This window comes from Pelecanus crispus, chromosome 1 (genome assembly GCF_030463565.1).
Source record: "Pelecanus crispus isolate bPelCri1 chromosome 1, bPelCri1.pri, whole genome shotgun sequence".
NCBI lineage: Eukaryota > Metazoa > Chordata > Aves > Pelecaniformes > Pelecanidae > Pelecanus > Pelecanus crispus.
Window position 1 is genome coordinate 59,968,668 of NC_134643.1, and position 14,951 is coordinate 59,983,618.

At 42.4% G+C, this 14,951-nt stretch overlaps 1 protein-coding gene across 1 annotated transcript in view; it reads left to right on the forward strand.

Annotated features, from left to right (window-relative positions):
* The first annotated feature begins 2,169 nt into the window (after nt 1–2,169).
* MYH9 (myosin heavy chain 9) overlaps nt 2,170–14,951 on the forward strand; it is a 73,038-nt gene continuing 60,256 nt past the window's right edge. Inside the window, exon 1 of the mRNA XM_075727658.1 lies at nt 2,170–2,238. The gene's annotated coding sequence lies outside the window, so the exon portion shown is untranslated. The remainder of the gene's footprint in view (nt 2,239–14,951) is intronic.

Consider the following 14,951-nt stretch of genomic DNA (forward strand, 5'->3'; position numbering starts at 1 on the left):
GCAGAGTACATATGAAAGTATGAGTCAGAAAAGAATAAAAAAAATTAAAATGCCTAGTATCATACACTCTTGAAAAACGACTTTGTGGCAGCCTTATGTCTGCATTTCATGCTTGCAGTCATTATCTTTTATTTCGTACATTACTACTGCTGTCAGTTCATTCTGCCTTTTGCATTTGCTTTGCCAGCTAAGATCTGCTATTTTTCTGCCTTAAAAGCTTTATTTAGACTTGATACTGACTGCTTTCCTTTGCTTACCTTTCCTTTCTCAGCCCCTTGGCTGAAGAGGCAGCCACTCCTGTTCTTAAAAAGCTTTTGAGATATGTAGTTACCTTCACTATTTTCATTCTGCTTCATTTTCATGGGAGAATTCAAAACCCTGTCGTTCAACCAGTAAATACCCTTTCCATATGTTGGTCACTTTTTTTCATGGATCAAAATGAGTCACGGGATACTGCAGATCATTTCACCATCTAAAGTATCTGGTTATGTAGGTATCTCTGGTTGTCACAATTCCAGCTTCCTTTCATTTTTCTGCCTTGATGTACTAGTGAAGACCTATCCTGTATGTTCCCTTCTCACTGCCAAATTAAATTCTCATTTCTATTTTGTACCTGTATTTACATTTCACATCCCTGCCTTTAACAATGACACCTCTGTATCCCTGATACTCAGCTGTACAAACCTTTCAGTGATTTCTCCCGCTGCCTTTTGTGTCTTGAGATACAAAGCTCTAGCATTGTTTCCAAACTGCTGCAATGAATCTTTCTAAGCCTGAAGTGTTTCACTTGGACAAGAGGTGCTTACTCAAGACACTTCTCTGCTAACTTCTCTCTTTATTCAAGCCTCTTTCACTTCATTTGCCTCTACCACTTGTAACTGATTCTGTCATCAGTAAACTTCACCTTGCATTTTCTGTCATTGGCACCTACATCTGCCCTCCTCACAGAAAAGTAGTAAGCCCCAAAGGGAGGGAGCCTTATATTTCTGCATGCTTGTAAAATGTGCAATAAACCTCATCTGCATAGCTGGATCTAACATCTGGACTCATATATGCTGTGATCTTTTCAGGACTTTTGTCTTGCACCTTGGCTACCACTTCCTCCTTTTTCCCTGTACTCGTCCTGAAGTTCACCATTGAAGAGCCCTGTAGTAAATGCAAAGAGGCAGAGTTACATCACCCCTATTTTTTCACACCTCTACTGGCATGCCTTTCTTAATCCATTTCGAGCCTCTTTTAACATACACACTGGCTGTTCAGGCACCTCTGCAGCACCAGGGGCTGCTTACGCCACTGCTTCTGCTTGCCTCAGTTCTGTCCCTTTATCGGATGAAACGGAATTCGGATTTGCATCTTCCTATCGGGGTTATTTTGCACTGTGGGACAACAGGGTTGGGTGGGGACTTCTTCACCGGGGCGCGGGGGGGGGGGGAATTCCTTCCGCCCCCCGCCCCCATTTCCGAGGACTTCTGGCACGGCCTCCGGAGGACGGGGCCGCAGCCCATCGCCCTGCTACCGGAGGCTGACCCCGAGTTCCCTTCTCCCAGCCCCCGGGGCACGCCGGGGCCGGCCAAGCCGGGGCCCTCCGGACTGCCAGCGAGGCAGCGTTTCCGGAGGGGCAGAGGCTGGCGCCGCTGCGTGCCCGCCCGGCGCGGGGCATTGTGGGGCTGGCCTGGCACCGGCCTGGCGCGGGGGCTTGTGGGAGCGGCTTGGCACGGGGTGGAGGGGAGCGGGGAACTCGGCCAGGCCCCGTGGCCGGCGGGGGGAGGCCGGGCCAGGCCGGGCCGCGCCGCCCGCCCCTCCCGAGCCCCTCGGCAGCCGCCGCCGCCGGCCGGGGCTGGGCCCCGCCCGAGGGGCTGCGGGGCTGGGCCGCCGAGGGGCGGGACTCCGCGCGCGCTCGGGCGTCCTAACGGCAGAGGGCGCGACGGCACCGCCCCCTTCCTTAACCGCTCGCCTCCGCCCTGCGGCCGGCTCCTATTGGCGGTGGCGGCCGTCAGCTCTCCGCAGCCGGCGCCGCCATTGGCTGGCGTGCCGCGGGGGAGGAGCGGCGGGGGCGGGGTCGGCGGCGTTGCTGGGCCGCGGCGGCTCCTCCCGGCCGGGCGCCTGGCAGTGCCGGTGAGCGGGAGGCGGTCGCGGTGCCTGCGGGAGGAGCCGGCAGCGTGAGGACGCCACTCTCTCGCCGCGAGGAGCGCAGCCGCCGCCGCGGCGTTTTCCTCCCTCCGCTGTAGCCGGGCTCAGGTGAAGCCGGTCGGGTGGGGCGGTGGGCGCGGGTGGCCCCGGTTTGGCTCCCCCCCCCCTCCCCCCCTTGGCGCCGCGCTTCTCCCCCTCGCGGGTTTCGCGCCTCTTTGTCCGGCCGGGCGAGGAGGTGCCGCTCTCCCGCTGCTCTCCTCCGCCTTCCCCGCGGAGCCGGGCGGGAGGCAGCCCGGCTGGGCACCGACCCGCCGTGCCTGGGGTGCTCCCCGTCCCCCTCTCCTCCGGGGGCGTGTGTGCCGCGGGGTTGCATTATGCCCAGGGAGTTGCCTCTCTCCTCCCCCCACGCCCTGCTAACTGACCTCGGAGGTGGGGTGGCGTTATTCGCGCTCTTTTTCACCGGACCGTCCTCTCTCCCCTCCCTCCGGTGCGTCTCCCCCCTTCCCCCCCCCCCCCCCCCCCCCCCCCCCCCCCCGCCGATTTTAAGTGTCCGTCCTTTGGAAGTAACGGGTCGGGGAAAATAGGACCGTTTGGCAGCTGTCAGGGCTGTAGCCTGAGTCAGAGGCTGACAATCCTGCAGACATTGCAGTGGGCTTGGCTTCCGCCCTCAGATCTCGACTTCCTCGTTCGGTTTGGTCTGTACAGTGAAGCCAGGAGAGAGGGAGGAGGGAGTGACAGGGCAAGATGAAGCTTGCAGGAAAAACTCTTGCAGATAGCTTGTGCTTTCAGGCATCACCTCCAACCGAGTAGGAAAAGTTCTCCGGCTTTCAGTGATATTGTAACCAACCTGTCTCCAGTGGGTGTGGAAAGTAACAAGTTTCATAGCCCCCGAGCGTGGTGTGTACCCAGTGGGCTTAATAAGGATTTGCCTAAACATAGGGTGAAATGAATTTTAAAGCGATAATATTCTTCTGGTAATAAAGTGGATTTTTTTCAGAAGTAAACTGCATTGGTCGGGAAGCTCTTCTCACAGTGGCTGTTAAATTCCTTTCTTTTTTCCTCCTTGCAGTTCCTTTCCTTCCTCCTTTTTTTCCTCTTGAAACACTGTGCGCTTCATCTTTCTTCTTCCATAGGTTTTTCTTCTATATCCTATGTCATGATTTCCTGACCCACACTCCATCAGAACAGACTAAGAACCTAAGCTTTTTTTCTAAGTGAGCAGGTCTGTCCTAAACAGAGTAATCTCTCAAGTAATGCATAAGAAATTTGTGCTTCAAACTTGAAGAGATACTGTAGTAGATGGACGTTGGCCTGCAGACTATGATTACTGTACCTCTGCCCTACACTATAAAAAAAGTAGGTTAATTTGCATGGAGGCTGTCGAACCATGGCTTGAAAGATTGAATTACACATCCTTAACTCTCGTATACATCTCCTGTCCATAAGCCTAGATATGGTAAAGTTTTAACTCCAAAGTAACAGCGCTCTAATCAGTTACTGCTTCTGTAAAGATGCTTTTGCAGTTAGTCACTAGGTAACAATGTGACTGAGTTCACTTACCGTGGCATTCCAGTGAAAATGGCAAATCATGGTGCAGATATTTATTGACTCATAGATGTGCTGTCCGCAACTGTAGCGCTCTCTCCCAAAGTTTAAATGAGATAAGCAAATATTTTTGTTAACTAGAAAGTTGTAATGAGGGGGAAGCAACTGATAAATGTTAAGTGGATCTGCCTTTAGCACAAAAGAGTTTTGAAGTTGTTAATCGCAATTGCCAAAATTGTATGAACACAAGATTGTGCTGCTAATCTGACCTTGTAAAAATAACTAGAGTGAAGTCACACAACAGTTCCGTGAAGCTCCATGTCAAGCAGAACTGTTTAAATCGACGTGTTCTCCTTGATAGCTTTATTTGTTGCACTTACTCATACTGTGTGCACTGTCTTTCTGGAAGTGGACAGGCAGAATTTTCAGTAACTCTAAGGTAGGTGCAAAATTGCTAGTAGTGGATAGAAACAGGTGTCTGAACTTCTCATATTTATTGACCTGGAATCAAAGTGAGTATGACCAGCACCAAGCTGGTGAGTTATGTGGTTCTTTTTGTAATATGGTGTCATCTCTTCGATGCTTGACTTGTATAGCCAAGATCTGACTTTGGAAGTTCTCTGGAGAAGAGACTTCGACCTCAAAGTTTGCTCTGCTGGGTAGCATGTGGCTGCTTCTGTATAAACAGGAACACTAAATAGTCAGGTTCTGTTTGTCCCAGAAGAATGGGTGTAGAAACTGAAAGCCTTTTAATGGACTTTGTTTGCATAGATTGTTAGGATATTCCCACCATGGTTCCGGGATTTTTTTTTTTTTTCTTCTTTCAAGTTATTCCTGTAAGAAAAAAAAAATGGCCAGGGTGATATTTTCATCTAAAGAGAAAAAGAAAGAGTAAGCTTTTTTCATTATTTCCTCTAGGTGGATTTTTGATATACTTCAGAACATTTTAAGACGACAAATAGGTTTTGAGAGCTACACCATAATCTTTTAAGTGAATCAGTAATGAATCAGTAATAATAATAATAAAAAATTTACTTGTCTAGTAAAGTTGTAGGAAAGAGGTTAGAAGAATTTCTCAGGAGGCTGAAATAATCTGTGTTGTCCAACACATTATTTTGGTATTATGAAAAATATTGGAGAGTGTTTAAACTGTGTAGCAGTTGGTAGCTCTAATACTCATGTTTAAATTGAAAACTGTCTGGTGGAGTCAGATGCCACAGGTGCTTAAATCTCTTTGCCACAGTACTTGGCACTGCAAATACTTCTACTACAAATGCTGTGACTTACGTTTACCACTGCAACAAACTATCCGGAAAACTCGAACCACTGTTATCTTGGCAGGTCTTTAAAAATAATGTGCTAAATGTTTGTAAGTCATAACTCACAGGTTAGTCCTCTTGTCAGAGTATTCACATGCAGGTACAAGGGAGTGTATGTATATTGGCTTGGCTACTAGCTACATGAAAATATACTTCAGTTGTACTGGGAGATTAAGTAGTTTGTCTATACCCAAAAATTCAGGTTTTGTTCTGTTAATCTCCAGGATACTGAATAGACGGGGACAGCACGTGTCATAGGTATTGTGATTTCTGAGCTGATTCTGCTGATGATTTCTGAGCTGATTCTGCTGAATCTTCTGCTTCTACCTCCATCCCTAGGCCCGTGTCTTGCCCAGATTTATGTCACTTATGAATTGGTGTGACTGTAACAGGGTGAGATTGTAAGTGGACCCACTGGAGGTACAGGAACCCATCTGGTTAATGCAAGGTTTACTGAAAGAGGAAGTCGAAGTTAAGGCTGTCTTATCCCCCACACCTGTGTACTACATCTGCTTTCTTGCCTGGTAGCTTCAGGTTATTGGGTAACATGCTGAAGCTAACTGACTAAAGTGTATTTTAGAGGCCCAGAATTAGTGTGCACATCTACTAAAAGGTGTCCAAAACTTTAATCCTGAGTGTAAGATTTAATACAGCTTTGCTTGTTTGACTCAGTAATGCACTCAGTGCCCTCTAACATCCATTTTTATCTTTGATTTCTCATATAAATATCTTATTAGTCTTTGTTGTCTTAGTTTATAATTGAGGCACAGCTGTTTGCATGTTAAGTAGAGAAATTGTGTGCCTGATGTTAAGTCTTCTGTGGGTTGGAACAAAACTATAATAGCATAGGATTGCCTACAGCGGCATTGTTTTTGCTGGCAATTGCTCTAACTTAATGGTGGCTTGGTGACCTTGTACCTTAAATTTCTTTTCAGTTTAGGCACACCATGGTTCTAATTGAGTTTCCTAGTGTAGAAAGAGATGGAAGCTAGCAACCTGATTTAAATACAGTATGATGAGACAAAAACACAAATGCAACTTCTGCCCTGGAAGCTAATGCAAATGGGTGTTGTCCAACTAAATGAAATGCATCAATTTACAAGTTCATCTTCATTATGGTTTGTCCTCTTCACTTTTTTCTTTAGTGGCTGTGAGAACTTGTTCCGAGTACTTGGAGTAATAATCTCAACACTGATTCGTCTTGCAATCCTAGGGTACTGTAGTGGCTTAACATCTGACCTCACTCCAACCCAGTCATGTTCAGCATAATGGAGTAGTCCCTGCCCTCAGTTAATGGCCCTTTGGCCTGTTACTGTTCAGCACAGTATGTTGCCTTTCTGAGCATCCTAAAAAGTCTAAAGAAATAGTTGTATCTGCAATTTTCCAGTGAGAGAACTGGGATTGATTTCACTTTGGGAGCTAGTACTGTCATGTCCTTTTTAAACATGGCAAAGTGGAAACTGTAAAATTGATCTAGCATACTTGTCTATTGCAAATTATTTCTTATAGAAGTATTACGAATGTATTGCTGTTGGATGCAGAGAGGTATAATGAAATACAACTCTGCATACTGTGGTTTGACTCCATGACCTCTTAATGAAATTTATGCCTCCAGAGTTTTGTACATAGGGTTTGGATTTTGCTTGTCTTCATGGCTAGAAATTTAAATTTCTCCTAATGCATGTATGCTGACTCTACTGAGAGTAGTAAATAAAACCACATGGATGAGTGATTTCAGTAAACTCAAGCTAATCTTTAATATATGTTGAAGGAAATTTAACTTGGAAATCTGTATCATAAGGTCTCCTTAACTGATGAATACTTGTATTCATCAAGAACTACCATTTTAATGAGTCTTGGCAGGAAATCCATTGTGATATATGCCTCAACACAGAACTGGAGTTCTGATTTGAATGAAAGCAAAGTTGGCATTCAAACTTGTAAGAAAAGAGGTTTAGAGGAATTTTACAGCTCAACTTTGACAGTCCTGTGCAGTCAGATTTTTTTTTTTTTTTTTTTCCTCCTGTTGGGTAGCTTCCGGTTTAAAATCTAAGATTTCAAGCATGCTCTTATAATAGTTTACTTCCCTTTTTATTGTTTGTAGTGATGAGAGTACATTCATCTGTATTTTAAGGTCCAGACTTCACCAGTTCACTTGAATTTAGGCTCTTTTAATCAACTTTGGAGGTGCAGTAGATTTGACTTTGGTTAAAGTTGGCTGTGGCCAGGACTCGATCCAGCTAGTTTCACTGATGTACTTAGAGTTGGTTTAAATATCCAAGGAAAAAAAAAAAAATGGAAACACTGAATTGAACCTAGAGCAAAATTTCAATAAAAAAATTTAATTTCAGTTGCTTCTGTCTTTTTTCCAAATATGATTTAAAACAACTGTTGTATCAGTTTGTAGGTAAATTTTTAGTCAGTAAGCTCTTTTTGGCAGTGACTGTAACACTGTAGGACTGCTTGCCATTTAGTGCAAGAGATTCCAGTCTTGCTCTGCTCTGAATCAATGAAATCAATTATTTTGAGAAAAGTGTGAGTACAAATTAATTTTCATTCATAGTGTTTCTTTTTCTGAAATTGATAGTCTATCTTAGGACTTAGGCATATTCGAAGAAATAGAAGATGCTTAAATGTAAGAAGTTGGTAACAAATACTGAATGTAAATCTGAAGTCAAGCTAATGAACTGGATGAGAAAGTTTCTGGCTAAGCACTTGGAACTAGCTGGTTGATGAGGTAAACTGACTTTTGACAGTGTTTTTTATGTAGATGAAGAAAAATGCTCTCTGGCTTCTGTTTTGGCCACGTCACTCATAGTTTAAAATACAGGGGAAGGTATTGACATTTTTCTTTTGGTGTTTTTTTATTCCATTTTTTGTATGTTTGGGGTGGTGGGTGGCTGTGTTTTTCACTGTGTTCAATTAGTGGAACAGATCAGAAGGGGTGGATTTGAGATGAAGGTATCCAGAAACAGGCAATTTAATTCATAAATTGCTGACTGCAGATAACTAAAATTGTTTTTTAGACAGTTACTTTACGCTTGTAAATGCATCTGCAGTAGTCCGAGAAAACCAATTTTTTTTGTATTAATAGAATTTTTTTTTTAGCAGAATACCACTTAATATATTTTCTTCTTCATAGGTGCTGTTCAGATGTCTTTATTTCTGTTGTTCAGAGATAGAGATGTTTTTACCTCTTTTTGACATCAAGTAAAATGTATTCAGGCTTTACAGAATTGTTTAAATAAATGGATATGGGAGTATGGATACAGGCATATGGTACACTGTTTACAATAATTAAGTAATTGGATATGTGAAACTGTCGTGTTTCAAATGGATGTGTCTGCTTACTGACAAAGGGAATTTTCTTAGAGGTGCGTAAGTACAAAATAAGATTTCTCCACAGGCACAAAAACTCTTTAAACTGTGAATTAAGATTTGAGACTTAAACCAGTTCATTTAGCTTTTATCGTCTGGGTTATATTGCAGTATGAATGTTTATAGCAGATACTAAAGTCTTTGACCTTTCATATACAGTAAATTATTCTGAATTGTTTTAATGGCCCTTCCCAAGTCCAAGTTTTGTGTAGATGAACTTGAGCTTGCAGCTTAATGCAGTATATGATGGGAAATGTAAAATGAGAACACACAAATGTGGTGAGAAAGATGTATTAGTCATAATTTTTCTTTAAAAAAGAGATTGCCAATTTATTAGACAAACTTCTAAAAATTAAGTATCTACATATTGTCTGCATAGCGCTGGCATATACGTGTGCATAATCAGTGTATCTTCTTCCTCGACATAGTGGGAGTTAATCTTTTTACATGGCAAATTCTAAGTTTTTTCTTAATGGGGAGAGCTATTAGATTTTGGTAGATTTTAGTTCTTTAATGCTCTAAAAACTTGGTGTAGATTTGACTGATAAATATTACCACACTCTATTATACCAATTCTGTCAGGAAAAAGTACCACTGCAGTAATGGTTCAGCTCTTGCTCATATAGATAAGAAGAAGAAGATCAGAATCATAGGTGGGTTTGGGTTGGAAGGGACCTTAAAGAACATCTAGTTCCACCCCCCCGCCATAGACAGGGACATCTTCCACTACATCACGTTGCTCAAAGCCCCATCTAACCCGACCTCGACCACTTCCAGGGAGGAAGCATCCACAACTTCTCTGGGCAACCTCTTCCAGTGTCTCACCACCACAGCACTGTAGCATATATGGTTGTGGAGAATGTTGTTAACTATAGTGGAAACACATGAAACAGTTCTGCTACTCTATGGTCAGTGTTTCCTCATGTTGTTTTTTATCCTGCTACGCCAGAAAGCAAAACTTTGTTGGAAACTTCCAAATCATATTTGCCTTTTCTTATTGGGACTGTGGAATGTCGTAGTACGTCAGTCTCCTGTCAGAAAACGGGATAATTTTCTTTTCTTCCAAAAACGTCTTTTCTGGTAGTGCCAGAACAGAAAATTTTATATGCCATATAGCCATGATTGTAACAGTTCGGACTAGGTTCCTACTTCAAGTGCCCTTGCTTTTACTCATTTCAGGTTTAAAGATGAGTCCTTTCTTCTCCTTTAAAGCAAAAATCAGTGCTTTGGGAGATCCAGACAGGAGGGCATGGTTGGGTGAATTCTAAAATAAGAGATGCCTAATGCTGTTCCTTTTTAAAGATTGATATATTTGACATTTAGGGAAGAAAGCATAGGTCAGGAAAGGAACAAGCTAACCAGAAAATGAGCATGAGGCTGAGGTGTAACGACCAGGCAAGCATTCCTTGTGCGCTCTGCTGCACTGGAGGCTTTCTCTAGGACATTGGTTATAATGGATAGCTAAGTAAGGAGCCACAAAGCTGTGCAAGACCTTGAACGCAATAGGGAAATGTTGTAATTGGGATGTTTCAAGAGTTTTTTCAGACCATCTTAATATTTATGCTCTGTGAGGTTGTTTTCAGCCTGGCCTCCTTATATATCCTGGAGCTTAAGGCTATGTAGTTTTTCTTTCAGTGTAGGAGTTGTTGCTGTTCTCATGTCCAGAAAGAGTCACTTTCCTCCTGCCCCCCGCCTCCAAGATCACCTCCATAAACAGAGGCAGGTCCTGTTAATGAATCCCTGTGTATAGCTAGAAGAGTTGAGAATCAAACTTGGACCCTGTAAAGGTGGTAGACTTCTCTGCCAGGGTTTTTGCCTACCATCCCTGTAGCTGCTGTGAATGGTGGAGCAGAAATATTTGAAACAAGAATAAAAATATGAGATACAGCAGAAGGCTGGTTGTACATGGTCATAGCTGCTGCAATGTAAGAATAATCTTTTTAAAAATGGTTTGCCAGATGTATTTGCACTGATTCTTGGTTCTTTTCAATATGAGCTGGAAGAAAATTAATTAGTAGTACTGATGCTGAGATCAAAGCAAGTTCTCAGTTAATGTAAGCAAGAATAATTGCTCCTGTAAGATGACTTTATCTTAGCCACATGCATGCTAAATATTTGTCTTGAGAGTGAACCAGAACCGTATTTTTCTTCTCTGTATTTAGGTATATTTGTTAGGTGTATTTGTTTTATACCTTGTTCCCTCTTGTGATGAAATGAAACCTGGAGTTGACAAAGATGATAGGCAGTGCTAACTGATATAGTATTGTGTAGTGGAAGAACTGCCTTAAACTTCAGTGCCCCAGAGAGTTCTTGGCAGATAACTTTTTAGTCTTAAATCAGAATATTGGGGAAGGAATGAAAAGTGACCCTGAGATAACAAGGACAGGCTGAAACTTTTCTCTCTCCCTCATGCACTGTCCCTAGGGAATTCTGCATGCCTGATCGGAACTTTTGCAGTCCCTTATGCCTCCTGAAAACAAGTCTTCCAGCAAAACAGCTTGAACAGCAGGGATGGGCTGCAGTTTTCTGAACTACAGCTGTCTCCTTAAGTGGGATTACTTTGCTGAGTGGTCACGAAGAATGTGTTCTCCCCCTGGAATGTTTTCCTTGTGGGCACACTGTCTCTGGAAGACGAATTCTCTCCTCTGCTGAGAAGGCATGTACTGTACGAGCACTAATGAGAAACAACAGTTGCAGAAAGTGTATTATGCAGGATTGTAAACTTTGAATATTTATTCAAAGTGAATGGGGTTGGGTGGCAGCCAGCTTAGCTTTGTCATGCTAAAGACTGGACTTGCAATCAACAGAAGGCTACCCTCCCCCTCCCTAAACCAGTGTTTGGTGTGTTTAAACAATGTGCATAGCCTTCATAGACCTGATTAACTTTATTGGTGCCATGTATGTGGTAATGTGTCTTTGTGTCTCGCTGAACTGAGAAGGTGCAATTAAAACAGGGGCAAGCATACCCTCCCTAGCATTAACTTAGGAAAGCTATGCCTAGCTGTATTTGCCCATGACAGTGGTTAATTTCTTTATGGTATGCAGCGCAGTTGCCCAAGATAATTTCTGTGCTTGTATAGCTGGTGGTGAAGCCTGCGCTATCACGTTTTCACTGTTTGGTACCCAAAACTAGCCTCTTCAGATTAGCATTAATTTGTGTTACATCTACATGTGCTGTGCTTGTAGCTTCTGTTCTCCCAATCTTGCCTTTCATTTGAACCCAGTGGAGAGAAAAGGTGGCTACTAAATGCCATGTAAGGACAGTGTCTTTCTTGTATACGGCTTTGTGGCCTTTGCATTTTGCCATGGAAAATGCCAGTTTCACAGAGCAAACCTCCTGTGTCAGCTGTGACAGTAGAATATGCAAGTGCTGCTTCATACATACCAGAAAGTGGTGCTTGACAGCTGGACACACAGAAACTGAGAAACGTTTATTCCGTGTTCGTTGTTTTGAGGATACATGCCAGGTAGCTTTAGGCCACCTGGAAGATACAGAATTCCCTTCAACTTCTTTCTTCTGTCTTACATGTAGTCTGGTCAGTAGGTTGGTTTTGTGTAATACAGGTATCATTTATACATTAGATAAGTAGTTTCCTTCTTCTTGATTCTTGGAGCCCTGTGCATACAGAGAAGGCACTTTAGTGCTCTACCTTGAGTTTAACTTACAGTAATAAACATGGTAGCTGGCAAGTCTGGGCAGCACTACAGTCAAACTGAATATGCAACAATAATTGCCAGCAATCTGCATTCCAGTTGTGAAATAAATCTTTCAACAATGTATTGTGTGCGTCAGACTGTGACTAGAGAGGAAAGCAGTGAACTACAGTAAGCCTAATAGCAATAATTATGAATCCCAAATAAAGCTGAACTAGAAGAAATGAGTCTGCGTGGCAGCACGGCATTCTGAAAAAAAAAAAAAAAAGGGTAAGTGTAGCTGAATGCCTTCAGCTTCAGGGGGCTGTCTGTGAGGGAGTATTAATTGCAGGCTCATGAACTTGCCTGATGTTATATTCTTTAGTGGGATAACTGAAATTCATGATTGAGTTCAGTCTGAAGCATCAGGCACTGGTGTGTCACAATATACTGAACTTGAGAAACAGGCAGATAAAACCAGTCCATCAGTTCAGCTTCCTGCCAGCTTTTTCCCTTCCCTTCCTCTCTCCCTCCCCCCTGCAATTCAGTTCTCACCCTTAGCAATTCAGACTTCAGTTTTTATGTAGCTGTGACTTACAAATTGGAGCAGTTTGTGCTAACAAACTTCACAGTTTTCTTTCCCATAAACATCCTGGCACGTGGAGCTGTAAAGTGTCAGCCTAGTATGTCCTAAACAGATGAGATCTGAACAGTTTCTTAGTGAATACAAGGAAATTATAGGGGGGGTGGTTGGTGGGTTAGGTTTTTTTTTTAATGTTGTCAGTTTGTGGTCACTGTAGGCAGTCTGGCCACTAAAGTCTACTTACTGTGCTTTCTATCTGTACTTAATGCAACTGTTTCTGTTGATTTGATGAACTATTCAGCTGGCTGGGGAGAATGAAATAGTTGAGTTTGCAAAAATAAAGCATGTATTAGCTGTTCAGATTGCATGCTTAGCAAGGATTCCCATCATATGAATGTTACTGACCAAACTTAGTTTGAATCATTAGCTGCTTCTCAAAGTCAGATTATTTTTTAAATGCTGTGTATTAACAAAGGATCAAGTTTCTTCACTGAGGACAATTTATTTGTAACTGAAATAGAACTGTAAGTGACCAGTAGTGCTGTAATTTTCTAGCGTAAAAGTCTTGTCTTGCCTGTAGAAACAGTGTACGTTCCTTTTCCTCTGTGAAAGGACTTTTTGTCTTGTATGCCATTTTCTCACAACCCGCTAAAGGTAAGCCAGTTTGGAAAACGGCATGGGAACTGTGTTCCTGAAATACTTTTAAAATGTGAACTGTATAAGCAAAGGGAATTAGCTTGTTCTAGTCTAAATGTATTTGCTATTTATTGTTCATTCTTTTTGTCACCCTGATCTTTAGGGTAGTTCCTCTTGTACTGCTAGTATAAAGGCCACTAGACAAACCATATTGGGGGATCATTTCATGTGAAATCACAGAAAGTTTTTATAACAGTGCCTTACTGGTGGATATAAAGCAGAAGAAAACTTTTAGTAATTACCCACATATGTCCCTTTTCACGCAGGCTCAGTCTTATAGCAAAGTTCTGAAATGGTGATCTGAATCAGTAAGTATACAGTACGTGTATCTGGCTATTTTATGTTCACTATAGCCCAGTATTTCACGAACGTCTCATAATTCATTAAAGCAGGGAAATGGTTTGTGATTAAAGCTGTCTATGCCAATGTAATAATGCATCTTTGCTTATAACGAGGCTGAAGCCTAAAAAGAACAGTGTGGGGATCCCTACTTTAGTGGCACTTCAGATAAACTAGTAGTGCTTTCCTTGCCTAGCTAGTGCTCTAATACTTGTTAGTAAGTGTGATGCTTTAACTGTTGCCATTAATGCTCTCTGAATATATTAATTCTATTTCTACTTCCAACTGTTACCTCGATAGTTTAGCATAGCCCAAGCTCATCTTACTGAGCAGCGGCTCAGTCCCAGAAACATTTCTGTGGCTGCTGACAGAGTAAACGTTGGGGGGGGGGGGGGGGGCAGAATAATAGAAATAGTTCTGGAAAATTAAATTGCAAACAGATAATGTTCTATGTTTTTAGCAGTTGCAAAACACTGTAATCTAAAGGAAGGAACCTTATAGCAGAGGTAGCTTTTAGACCTTTCCAAGCCAGACAAGGTGTTTGTTGGCAGACTTCTGGGAAGCACTTGATACTTCAAGGAGAGGAGTGTGTGAAGTGTCTCATAATTCAAGCCTTAAGGCTATGAAATTGTCGGAGGCTAAGGCAAACTTCTGTCCATATGATTGTATTCAAATGAGGGTTTTGGGTAGTTCTGCCTAGTTCGAAGGGAATGCATGGCATCTTAAAGCCAGTGTTTAATTTATTCATCTCAAAAGAATCTGCAGGGAAATACATATGTAAAGGGTTCTTGAAATTTTTTTTTTTTAAGGTTGGACTACATATTAATCGTGTCTTGGTCCTGTCCTATTCATGACTGTAGAGATTGTTTTGCCTCCATCTGTAACTGTATGGCATCTTTGTGGCAATTATGTCGTTAGTAAAATGGCAAAAGAATGTCTTTTGGCACCTGAAATAATGGAAAACAAACAGCCTTTGACCAGCCTCTTCTCAGACTGCTACAAACCACAATAAGGGAGCATACTAGGTTAACAGGGAAGTGACTGTAGTATTTCATTTTTGGAAACAATACTAGGAAGGAGGCATTTAAACTCAAAACAAGGATGGCCTTTTTTTTTTTTATTTCTGTCTTCTTACCTATAGACTGGTGTTGCTTCAAAAAGAATATTGTTAACGGTATTCTCATCTGACAGTTGCGCAATAGCCATGTAAAGATAAATGTCCTTGCCCCACATAATTATCTACACCCAAAATGCAAACTGCTAGGCAAACAAATTGCTTCCTAATTTGTTCCTGAAATGGTAGTGACTTGCATTCATTGCGAGTTGCT